The sequence below is a fragment of the Anopheles ziemanni genome, chromosome 2, assembly GCF_943734765.1.
Source record: "Anopheles ziemanni chromosome 2, idAnoZiCoDA_A2_x.2, whole genome shotgun sequence".
In the NCBI taxonomy this organism is placed as follows: domain Eukaryota; kingdom Metazoa; phylum Arthropoda; class Insecta; order Diptera; family Culicidae; genus Anopheles; species Anopheles ziemanni.
In genome coordinates this window covers 13748302-13758188 of record NC_080705.1, presented here as the reverse complement: position 1 = coordinate 13758188, position 9887 = coordinate 13748302, and positions in this window count along the sequence as shown.

Genomic DNA, 9887 nt, shown 5'->3' with positions numbered 1-9887 from the left:
TCACTACGACGATGCATATAATTTTATTTTTTGTTTTTAAAAGCTTTGCCCAAAACCGAACCTTCTCGGTATGAATAAATTTGCTCTTATTTTGACAATAATTGTGGAAACGAAATTGTTTTTTTTACAACCCAACCTATGTTCCACAATTAAATTTGCTTCATTTGCCCGTATAAGTTCCACCACCTGCTGCGCGGGGCCCGAATCTGACCATTTTTAAAAGAATTAAAAAAGAAAGGAAGAATAAAAATTGCCATCGTATTAATGGAGCAGAAAATGCGCGGCTCATCACATTTTGGGCACCCTCATGCACCGTAAATTAATGCGATGGAAATACAATTTTATTTTATTGATTTTTTTGGCTGCCAATAAGCAATGAACAGTAGAAGCAAAAAACATATTTTTGCGAGTGTTATGTCTAGGTTGAAATTTAATGAACGTTCAGTATTGAATTCTTTAAAAAATAATATTTTTCTTGCCATGTTTCTCACTTTAACCTTCCAACTTCACCATTACAATATGTATTTGATAGACAAATATCAAATAGACAAAAATATAAAAATTCGTTTACTAAAAGACGATAGCATTAAACTTCCTTTTTAATTATTTATTGTCTTCTTTTAGCATAACAATAATTTAAAAGATCCAATTCGCCTGACGAACACTCACTATTTAACGTGAACCTCCTCCCATTCCATCTTTCCATGCTTTGTGACACAATTCTCCTAAGGGAAGATTTTCAAGAGTAGCAGCGAAAAACTACACTATGCAACTGTAATGAATAATACCATCAATTCCAAGCATCCCTTGCACTGGACATGCTCTTCAAGATGGCGTTTTTCTTTCAACTCCACGTCTTTCCCTTTCTACCAAGTAAAGCCACTTCAGTCCATCCAAAGCAGAACACAAAAACCGGTACTGCAATGCAGTTAAAAATATTTCTCATCATCTGCCCTGGTCCGACAATCGAGCAATCGACAATGCATTACACACCGTCGTTATCCTTCAGCAGACTTTCTTTCGCTGTTCTATCCAGAGTCCGTTTACATCTGGATTGTTTTTTTTCCTCTCTCAGAGCCTCTTTATTTGATCATCCCGTTTTCCCCTCCCTCTGCTACTCGTCGAAAACCATCTGCAGTCTTCCTAGAGCAAAACAAAAACAATATGGTTCCTGGCTTTCTTGGAGACCCCTACAACTAGTAAGAACTTCGGTCGACGCTGGCCGTTGCAAGATCGAAACCTAAATCCAACCCGCGGAAACGAAAACAATCACACAACACAGACACACATACACACACAGAGAAGGGTGCGGACAATTGAAGAGTATTTCCTTTCCAATCGCAGTTAACTTTGGAAAAGTTTAGTGTTTTGCAAGCGCCTCGCTGCCGGTACTTTCTGGGAGTGAAAGCAAAAAAGGCGGAAAGGCGTACAGAATAATAACAAACGCGCCACGTTTGCTCAAGCTCCGGGATGGGCTCCACTTCATCGAGCCATACGTTCGACTTCCGCAGTTCGGTTCATTTTGTTGTTGTCGAAATCGAACACCGAATTTTCGGTGCCGGAACCTCGATTGAACTTTTCGTCGGTTGCTTCGGTTTCAAATTTCACACATTGCTCGCTGTGCTATCAAAAAAAAGGGAAAGCCAAGGTTCACCGCACGAACGGGCGATGGATTTTCCCGGGAGGAGAAGGTGGGAGAAATTCTCAAAAACAAAAACCCAACTTTCCCGGTACGCTTTTCGAGCCATTTCTAGTAATCTTCTTTCGATTGGATTTTTTTCTTCGGGGGTTGTTTTTATGTGGATTACGGATAGTTTGAAGGAGTTTTTTTTCTATTTTGTTTCTTTGTTTTATACGATCCACCGCTAGCGTTTCAATTACTCAAAGCTGCCATAGCCCGATAGCACGATGAAGATTCCTTTTTAAGTCGCTCGTACTTTCCCAATCGCAGGAGGAAAAGGTTAAACTTCGACCAATGTTAGCTTTCGATACCCTCGTGCAGGATATAAGCTAGACAGCAATGGTTGTCTTTTCTTTTTGTTCTGTTTTCTTGTTCGTTTGATGTCGGATGTACAACTTTTCCGTTTGATATTCTTTTACTTTACCAAGCTGCAGTTAGTATGTATGTTTGCATGAAATAGCTAATGAAGAAAATTGAAACATCGCTTCCGAAGCTAAGGAAATCAATAAGTGTAAGCAATGCAATATTTGTAACGATTTGTTTTCTGACTACACATAGATTATTTAGTCTTAGAAGAACGTGAAATCAACATTAGACGAGCGTTAGCAGAAAATTAATGTTTATTTGTTAACAAATTATGTCAACTTTTTGGATTGCTTCTGTATTAGACTCAGAGATTACTCTTCCTCATAGTTCTTACATATTTGCCATTAAGCACATTTTCGCTTACTTGTAATCAATAAATTTATTGCCTGAAAGCATATAATCAACTTATAGCACTACGCGGAAAATTTTACGTCAATGCCTCCATTGAAAATGCTTCATTCAACTTCTTATTGCAATCCAACTCTTACCATTTCTTTACCGTTTCCACGTCAACGCTCCGGTGCAAGCATTGAAAAATTGCTCGAAAGCAATCCAATACCTATGAATATTCCCCAACAGTTAGCTGCATAGGCAATGCCCTACAATGCATCCCAGTGCAACTTTGTCACCGTTTCCCGAGTTCAATTTATCGAGTATTGCTGCACGGGAAAACGGCAAGGATTGTTGCAATTTCGTGGCAGCAAATCGCAGCTATCGGTTGCGGATTCTAGTGCGAAAACGGTGAAATGGAAGCGCACTAGAGTGCCACCGAGAATGCAGCAACGACACAGCCGCGTGATGAAAGAAATACGCCGAAGAGGAATAAAAATCATCAGCGATTTATCACAAAAGGGCGGAATATTTATTTGCAAATTGAATGCAACAAGCTGGAACTGATTGTTTCCGCGAAGCTGCGCGATTTAAGCCGCCTGCTTTGTTGTTGCCGGAGCATTGGAACAAGCTTTCATTGGATCGGGTGATTGGGCGAGAGCATGGGGGTAGGGGTGGGATTGCAAATTGCACTAGATGCATTTGCGAAATGTTCCTGGCCATAGTGTTGCTTTTGCAACACGCAGCGTTTTCTTTTTTACGAAAAAAGTAAATCGCCATACTGCCGAGTGGATTTGCTTATAACCATATTCATCAATCAGAGCGAAACAAATGTCACTAATTCAAATGCCATTAGAATTGTTTTTGTCGACGGCAAAATTTGCTTACAACGAAGCTTACTGCTTTTATCACTCAGATGATTTTATTGTAATCCTATTCGTTAGCAGATAAAGATAACAATATTGAAACGAGATGAGTGTATTGTTTGATCGACAGAATTGCAATTTGCTTGTCTAAATGAACAAAAATGTTGTGTGATTAGACCTTATATACAAAAAAATATCAATTGTCGTAGGAGAAGACATATTTTCACTAAAGCAGAACAAATTAGTTTACTTACCCTTGGGTATAGTTGTTACAAAAATATCGTTCATACCGCACTTTCAATATACAACAAACCAGCTTGGTATAAATTTTGGTTAAAAACCTACATTGATTTAAAGAAACGATCGTTGAAAAATGAAAATTGTTACGTTGTTAAGCAAAATCCAATTAAACGGTACGCTCGTCCGATAAAGCTGCGCTTTAATCCGAACACGAAAGTCCTGCTCTCTGACAACGTGCGGCACCACACCAGCAGGCAGCATGTGTGGAAAACTATGAGCACCACCGACCGTGCTTGTGCAGCGTTTGCCCATGGAACGCGGACCGGAGCCGGCTGCATTTTCCAACGTCCGGGCCTCAAGCGCCTCGAAGCGGCTCTCGTGGATGGGACGCTTTCTTCCATTATGTAAATAATCTCAACACTCCAATCTGAATGGACGAGGAAATGTGCCCTTGTTCATTACGCCCGTGGCGAAATTTTGCCACTTATCTTGAAATCCGTATGCGGCAGCGCATCAAACTTTGCTTCTAGTGCGATTCCACCACCGAGGAAAAAGGATACTCCTTCACTCCATTCCACTGGTTTCCGCTGCCTCGCTACTTTTGCTCTGTACGTTCTTGCAGACGGTGAGGTCTATCAACTTTGAAGTAGCACACAACCAAACAGGCACACATACATTACCGTTTGCCACAAGTACATCCGCATAATGCGCTTCCTGTTTACATTAAATTCTCAGGTTCTCTACTCGGCGAGAGTAAATATAGTTTCCACTACGAGAATGCAGCTGACTTATTGCAAATTAATCGTTTTACTACAACCCAGTCCTGGTTTATTACATAAAATGTTCGCAAGTAAGAGACATTATTTCCTATATTTATTCTAAAATTGTTTTCATTGAATGCTGTGAAATGTTCACTCGAAATATATTTCCCCCCACCGGGTTGAAAATGTTTTCGTCTGACAAAATCTTCCACTCCACGAAAGCTAGCATAAAATATTCAAATAAAACATCCAGCATCAAAGGATTTCACCAGCTGTTACAGTCGTCTCATCTTGAAGAATCTTTGTTGGCAAAAGAAAAGGCCACTTTCATCGTGCTGGTCTCTTCCTAACACTAGTGGAAACCTTGTCGGTTGTTTTTTATTTTGCCAGCTGAATCTCTAACAGACGATGTCTGCTGCAACCGCCAAACATATCGACCGAAACCGAAGGAAAAGCATGTTCCACAGCCAAAAGCTCTGTCCCGAGCGTCTTTCTGGTGCGGAAAGTGAGTGCATCGGTTGTAATAGGAGCGCAACCTGATCGTGCACTCATATCGTGCAAAACAAACCCGCACGGAAGCGAAGCGAAGAGATTGCAACGAATGCATAAAATTGCAACAGACAAACCCATTCCAAGCGTGCATGTTTCAGTGCCAGCACACAGACACAGGACACAGAGAAGTACACATACGCACACGCAGTCGAAAGAAGAATATTCTGAAGGATTCTTATCACAATTTTACATTTATGAGCGCAAAATGCCACAGTCAGGAAAGATTTATGCCAATCACATGCATATGTGCACAAGGGAGGATGCATTCAGTACTATAGTCAACGTTGCAGTTCCAATGTACATAGTGGAAAATTAAGGACTAAGTTCGTCTAAAAATATATAAATTTTCCAATAAATACAAAAATATATCGAACAAGGATGGCATGTAAATACTCCTTGAAACCAATTATGATAATTACACAAATTATTCTTCAAGAAATAATTCTTTTATAGTACCTCATACAATAATATTTGCCTCTTTGGGTATTTTTCCCTTTTATAAGGTTAAATATTCTCTCTAAATGTTTATTTTAATATTTTAAATGGTGGAATTTTCTAAATCAACCACACAGTGGTCGCTTCTCGCCCATTGTATCACGTTCAGCATTAGAATGTATTAATGCAAACCAACAAACAACGTACGTTCATGTGAAATCTCTCGTTTTGCTTGTTCGATGGCAATATGCATAAGCAAGGGGCAAAGATTGCTTTTCGGAACTGTCTTTGCAGGTCGTCGTTGCAGCTGGGTGATTTTGTGGGAGACACTGGTACTCACTTTCTTGTCCCGAACGGAAGCACCATGAGGCAATCAATACGCTATATGCAAATGTGCTTAACGGTATTGTCAAACGCGGATTATGTTCGACGCAATACGTTTATTTCGCAATAAAGACCGATTCATTCGATTTGGCGTATGACGATTCGATAATGATCAATTGCAAAGAAGTCTACAAAAACACTTAATCTGATTATTATTTTTTGCCACTTTTCATCAAAAGTGTGTTTAGGTGCTTTAACTGCTTAACAGATTATTATTTTTCCAAATGAAAACTCTAAAACAGCATTATTTTGTGTGGGGTCGTATTTGAAGAATAAATCGGGACTATTGTAAAAGATTATTTGATCTTCTTGTAATAAATTTTACCAAAAAGTTGAAGAGCTTTGAAAAAAGCTCTAAAGAGGTTGGGAGGTACTAGAAAAATTTCATCTAATTAATGATGATTTGAACACTAAAAAAGTATTTTGCAGCAGGATACATTCCATTATTATCTTTTCCATAATCGCTTAAAGTCATGTGATCCTAACAAAAGTTAAAATTTTTCCATAAAAAATACACCCTGTCTTGTATGCTAACCTCTCAAAACAAAAGATAAGCTCAACATGAATAAACTTTTGCAATTAAAATATCTTTGTCAAACAAAGAGCACGCCGTTCAAATTCTCCGTTGATAAACAACGGAAGTAAGTTAAAACATCATACCAACTTTAAGATTCTTTCCAAATTCGTGTCCGTACAGTTGCCCCTTTCAGCTCATCTATCCACTGTAAAAGTATGTATGACTGCACATATTGACATAAAAGATCAGAGAATTGATCATAACCTTTCGTAACATTCCCGCCAACAGACTCGTTACACAAAGAAACATAAACACACATCCGCTCCAGGGAGGTTTGTTCCCTGCGCGAGGTTAAATAGACATCCCCGAGGGGTTGGGGGAAAATTCTTAAATCTTTCAACTCACCGGCCGCATCCGGTGTAGGAAAATCATTACATTTTCCACCGTACACCCTCGATTATGCGCGTCACTGCGGCAATGAACAAGGTGCCCATAATTACATGCAATGTAAATACTCACCCGGCGCTTCAATAAAAACCACCCTTCGAAGGGCGTTTTCCCGCCGTTCCCAGACACTCCCAAGCCTCGCTCGCTTTCGATTTGGTGATGATCCTTTCGAGAAACGCTTCATTCGGTCGGTTTCGTTTCCACGACTTTCTTTTCTCTATTTTAATATTTCCCAGAAGCTCGTGTAACATCGCCTCGCCAGAAAGATAACCTTCGTCATCATCGGTTTTGTTTACAAACCCTGACCCGTGGCCCGGACGGGTGGGGTTTACGTGTTTTGATTCATCCTTCGTCCTTCGTACGCGCGATAAAGAAGGGTGGCTTAGCCAAATATCCCCATCTTCCCATATTTCTAATTCCAGCATCTTTGGCATGTAATATTTCCACGCCGGGGCTAAACCAACCCTCGGGAAGAAGATAAAATGAAACGCGAATGGAAAGCCCAACCAAACCACTGGCACGGGGCCAATCTGTGGAATAAATCTGCCGAAGATACGCCGGCTAGCGCAAATCTCGACCAACGGAATAAAAAATGAAAAGCCCCTCCGTTTCGAGAGCATCCGAATAACTAAACGACCTGCCAAATGTCCCTGCCGGCTGCTGGAATGCTGGAAAGGGCAGGAAGCTTGCTCAAGGTGAATATGAACGATGGAAGGAAGGAAAGAAACAAACAAACAACGGTTCTTCAAACAAAGCAGGCACACAACGGAGAAGAAATGTTCAACCTTTCCCGCTCGCCGGTACCTAAATTATTCGCCGTTAGGCTAGCCCGACGGTCCAATTTTCACCTGCTGCCGGGATTGGGAGGGCCGGCCACTCCCATCCGCTCCCATTTGCGTCTTTAATTCCAGAGAAAACAAATCATCACCCAACACCCAAACGACCTTTCGGGCGACCGGAAATACGGTAAGCTTCCGGCATGATTGAACGGCGATCGACGAGGGTAAAAGTAGCAGGGCGAAGAAAAACGCACGGTGGTCTGCGGTGAGGGAAGCTGGCCAACGTGTGGAAGCGAACTGATCCGGCGGAATGGAAGTTAAACAACAGCGAAAACGCGACGCGTCAGCAAAGGTGGGAAAGATTTATCTTGCCGAAAATGAAGTGAAAATTTAAATTACAAAAAGCCCGTCGGAATCCGCGCGCGGAAATGGGTGGCCGTTGGGTGGGCGGCACGGGTGGAAAATGCCCACGCACCGAATCCGCAGGTTGCGGGCGCATGGGTTTTTGCAGCCGCTCGGCTGTGTAAGGGAGGAAATGAAAATTCTTCCACAGTTCATTTGCATAATGCGGCCCCGGGATGAAAGGCGGGTGTAAAACTTCTTCTGCAACAAACACTCTGCTTTCGGCGCGTTTTCGAGCGTTCGAGGGGAGGTGGGCGCGGTGTGGCAACTGGACGCAGGCAGCAATGATGGCTGATGATTTACAGTAAAACATCCGTCAACTGTCAGCTGGCCGATGAGATGATGAAGCCGTTGGATCGGGAGATGGATGGATTGCCGTGCAAGCAGTAGAGTGCAGGGGAAATGTGACGAGTAGGAAAACAATAATGGCTCCTCGGGCGTGGAAAAGTACCGCCCGGGCGATGTTTTATAGTACGAAGAAAAAGCCAACAAAGAAGTATTTTATCAAATGAACTTTTGTTAATAAAGGATGATTGGTGGCTCCACTGTTTATCCTCTAACAACTTTTAATGGAGATCTTGATGTATGTATGTTTAAGTTCGTTTAGGAAGAAAACACGTAAACACCTATTTTAAAGCATATTTTTCATAATTTAAACATTCCTCCATTCCAGTGCGCCCCAAAGCATGTGTTAAAGTTTACGAGTTGCTACAGAGAAAACCGACCCATAACACCGATCCTTGAAGCCTTTTCTCATTAGCATATTTATTGGCAAGTTAAAGGAAATCATTAGAGTGTGCAATGTAAATGGCCAGTATCACTATGTTTACCTGGTGGCGTTTGGCCGACAGAAAACGACAGGGCCTTGAGGACGCACCTGAATGCACCGTACGGTAGTTGCTTTCTCCCCTTGGTTCGAAGAATTCCTGGTGGAAGGAGCGGATGTGCTAGAGAATATGTAAATTTCTCGCACTTGCAAAGCAACAAGATGGGGGCAACCGTTTGTGGATGGGTTTTTAGTGGAAAAACAAGCCAACAGGGTGGAAGAGCATCGGTGCCTTCACTGTAGTGCAACATGATACCGACCGGTGTTTTCATCGAGAGCTGCTTTTGTGTCTGGTGCGAGTTGTTGCCCCGTGTGTGCACAATGAAGCATAGAAAGTTAATCAATCCAGATTAACTAAGCATACAGAGTGGGCCATTCGTTTGAACAGAGCCTTATGGTTGCATCGATTCTGGCAAGAGTGAAGCAGGAGGAAAAGGACGTATGGCCTGCCAATTGAGACAAGCTAATTATTCTGATTTATTCAATATTTAAAACGTTTCTTAAACAGATTTTTGTTGGCATTTCATACAATCTCAACGTCATACGTTTGTGCTATGCTGGTATAGAAAACATTTATAACAAAACATGTAGCAACTCTGCGTACATCTGCGTACATATGATCAAGTCTTGTTTTTAAATTGAATCATTTCATATAAATAATAATACAACAAGATAATTACGTATATCAAGTTAGATAACATAATACTAACAGGCAGATCAACATCAGAACAAATTCATCTTTTGAATGTCGCTCGTTAAATGTTTCATCTGAATATTAAATTTGAGTACAATGTTTAAAAAAATAAAATTTCAATTAATACATGCCTTAAATCTAAGAATTTTGGTAATATTTATTATAAACTATTTAATTCAATACAAAAAATATTTAAGATATGAGAAAAAAGAAGTGAACATATTCTTAAGAATTAAAAACTAAAAGTTACATCTAAAAAACAGGTAAGTGTGCCAAAGTCGTTAACCGAAAATAATGAAGTTAATCGGCTTTAGGCTATAAGCTTTGTTTTGTTAAAATAGTATCCCAAAGCTTGCAAACCAAATTATCTCGACTCACAATATTATGTTAAAGGTATACCGTCCAGGCTTAAAATACAATTTAATCAGCTTCATTTCGTACAAACATTACCGTGCTGCCATTATCGACCTCAGCTTTAAACTATCCATTTCGTTTCGGTCGTATATTTTCATTGATTTGAGTTAAATTTTCGTTAGCAATAATAGTTAAGACAATCCAATTAACACAAGCACTTATTGCGCCCATCCGGTCGTCTTCGGTTGGTAGG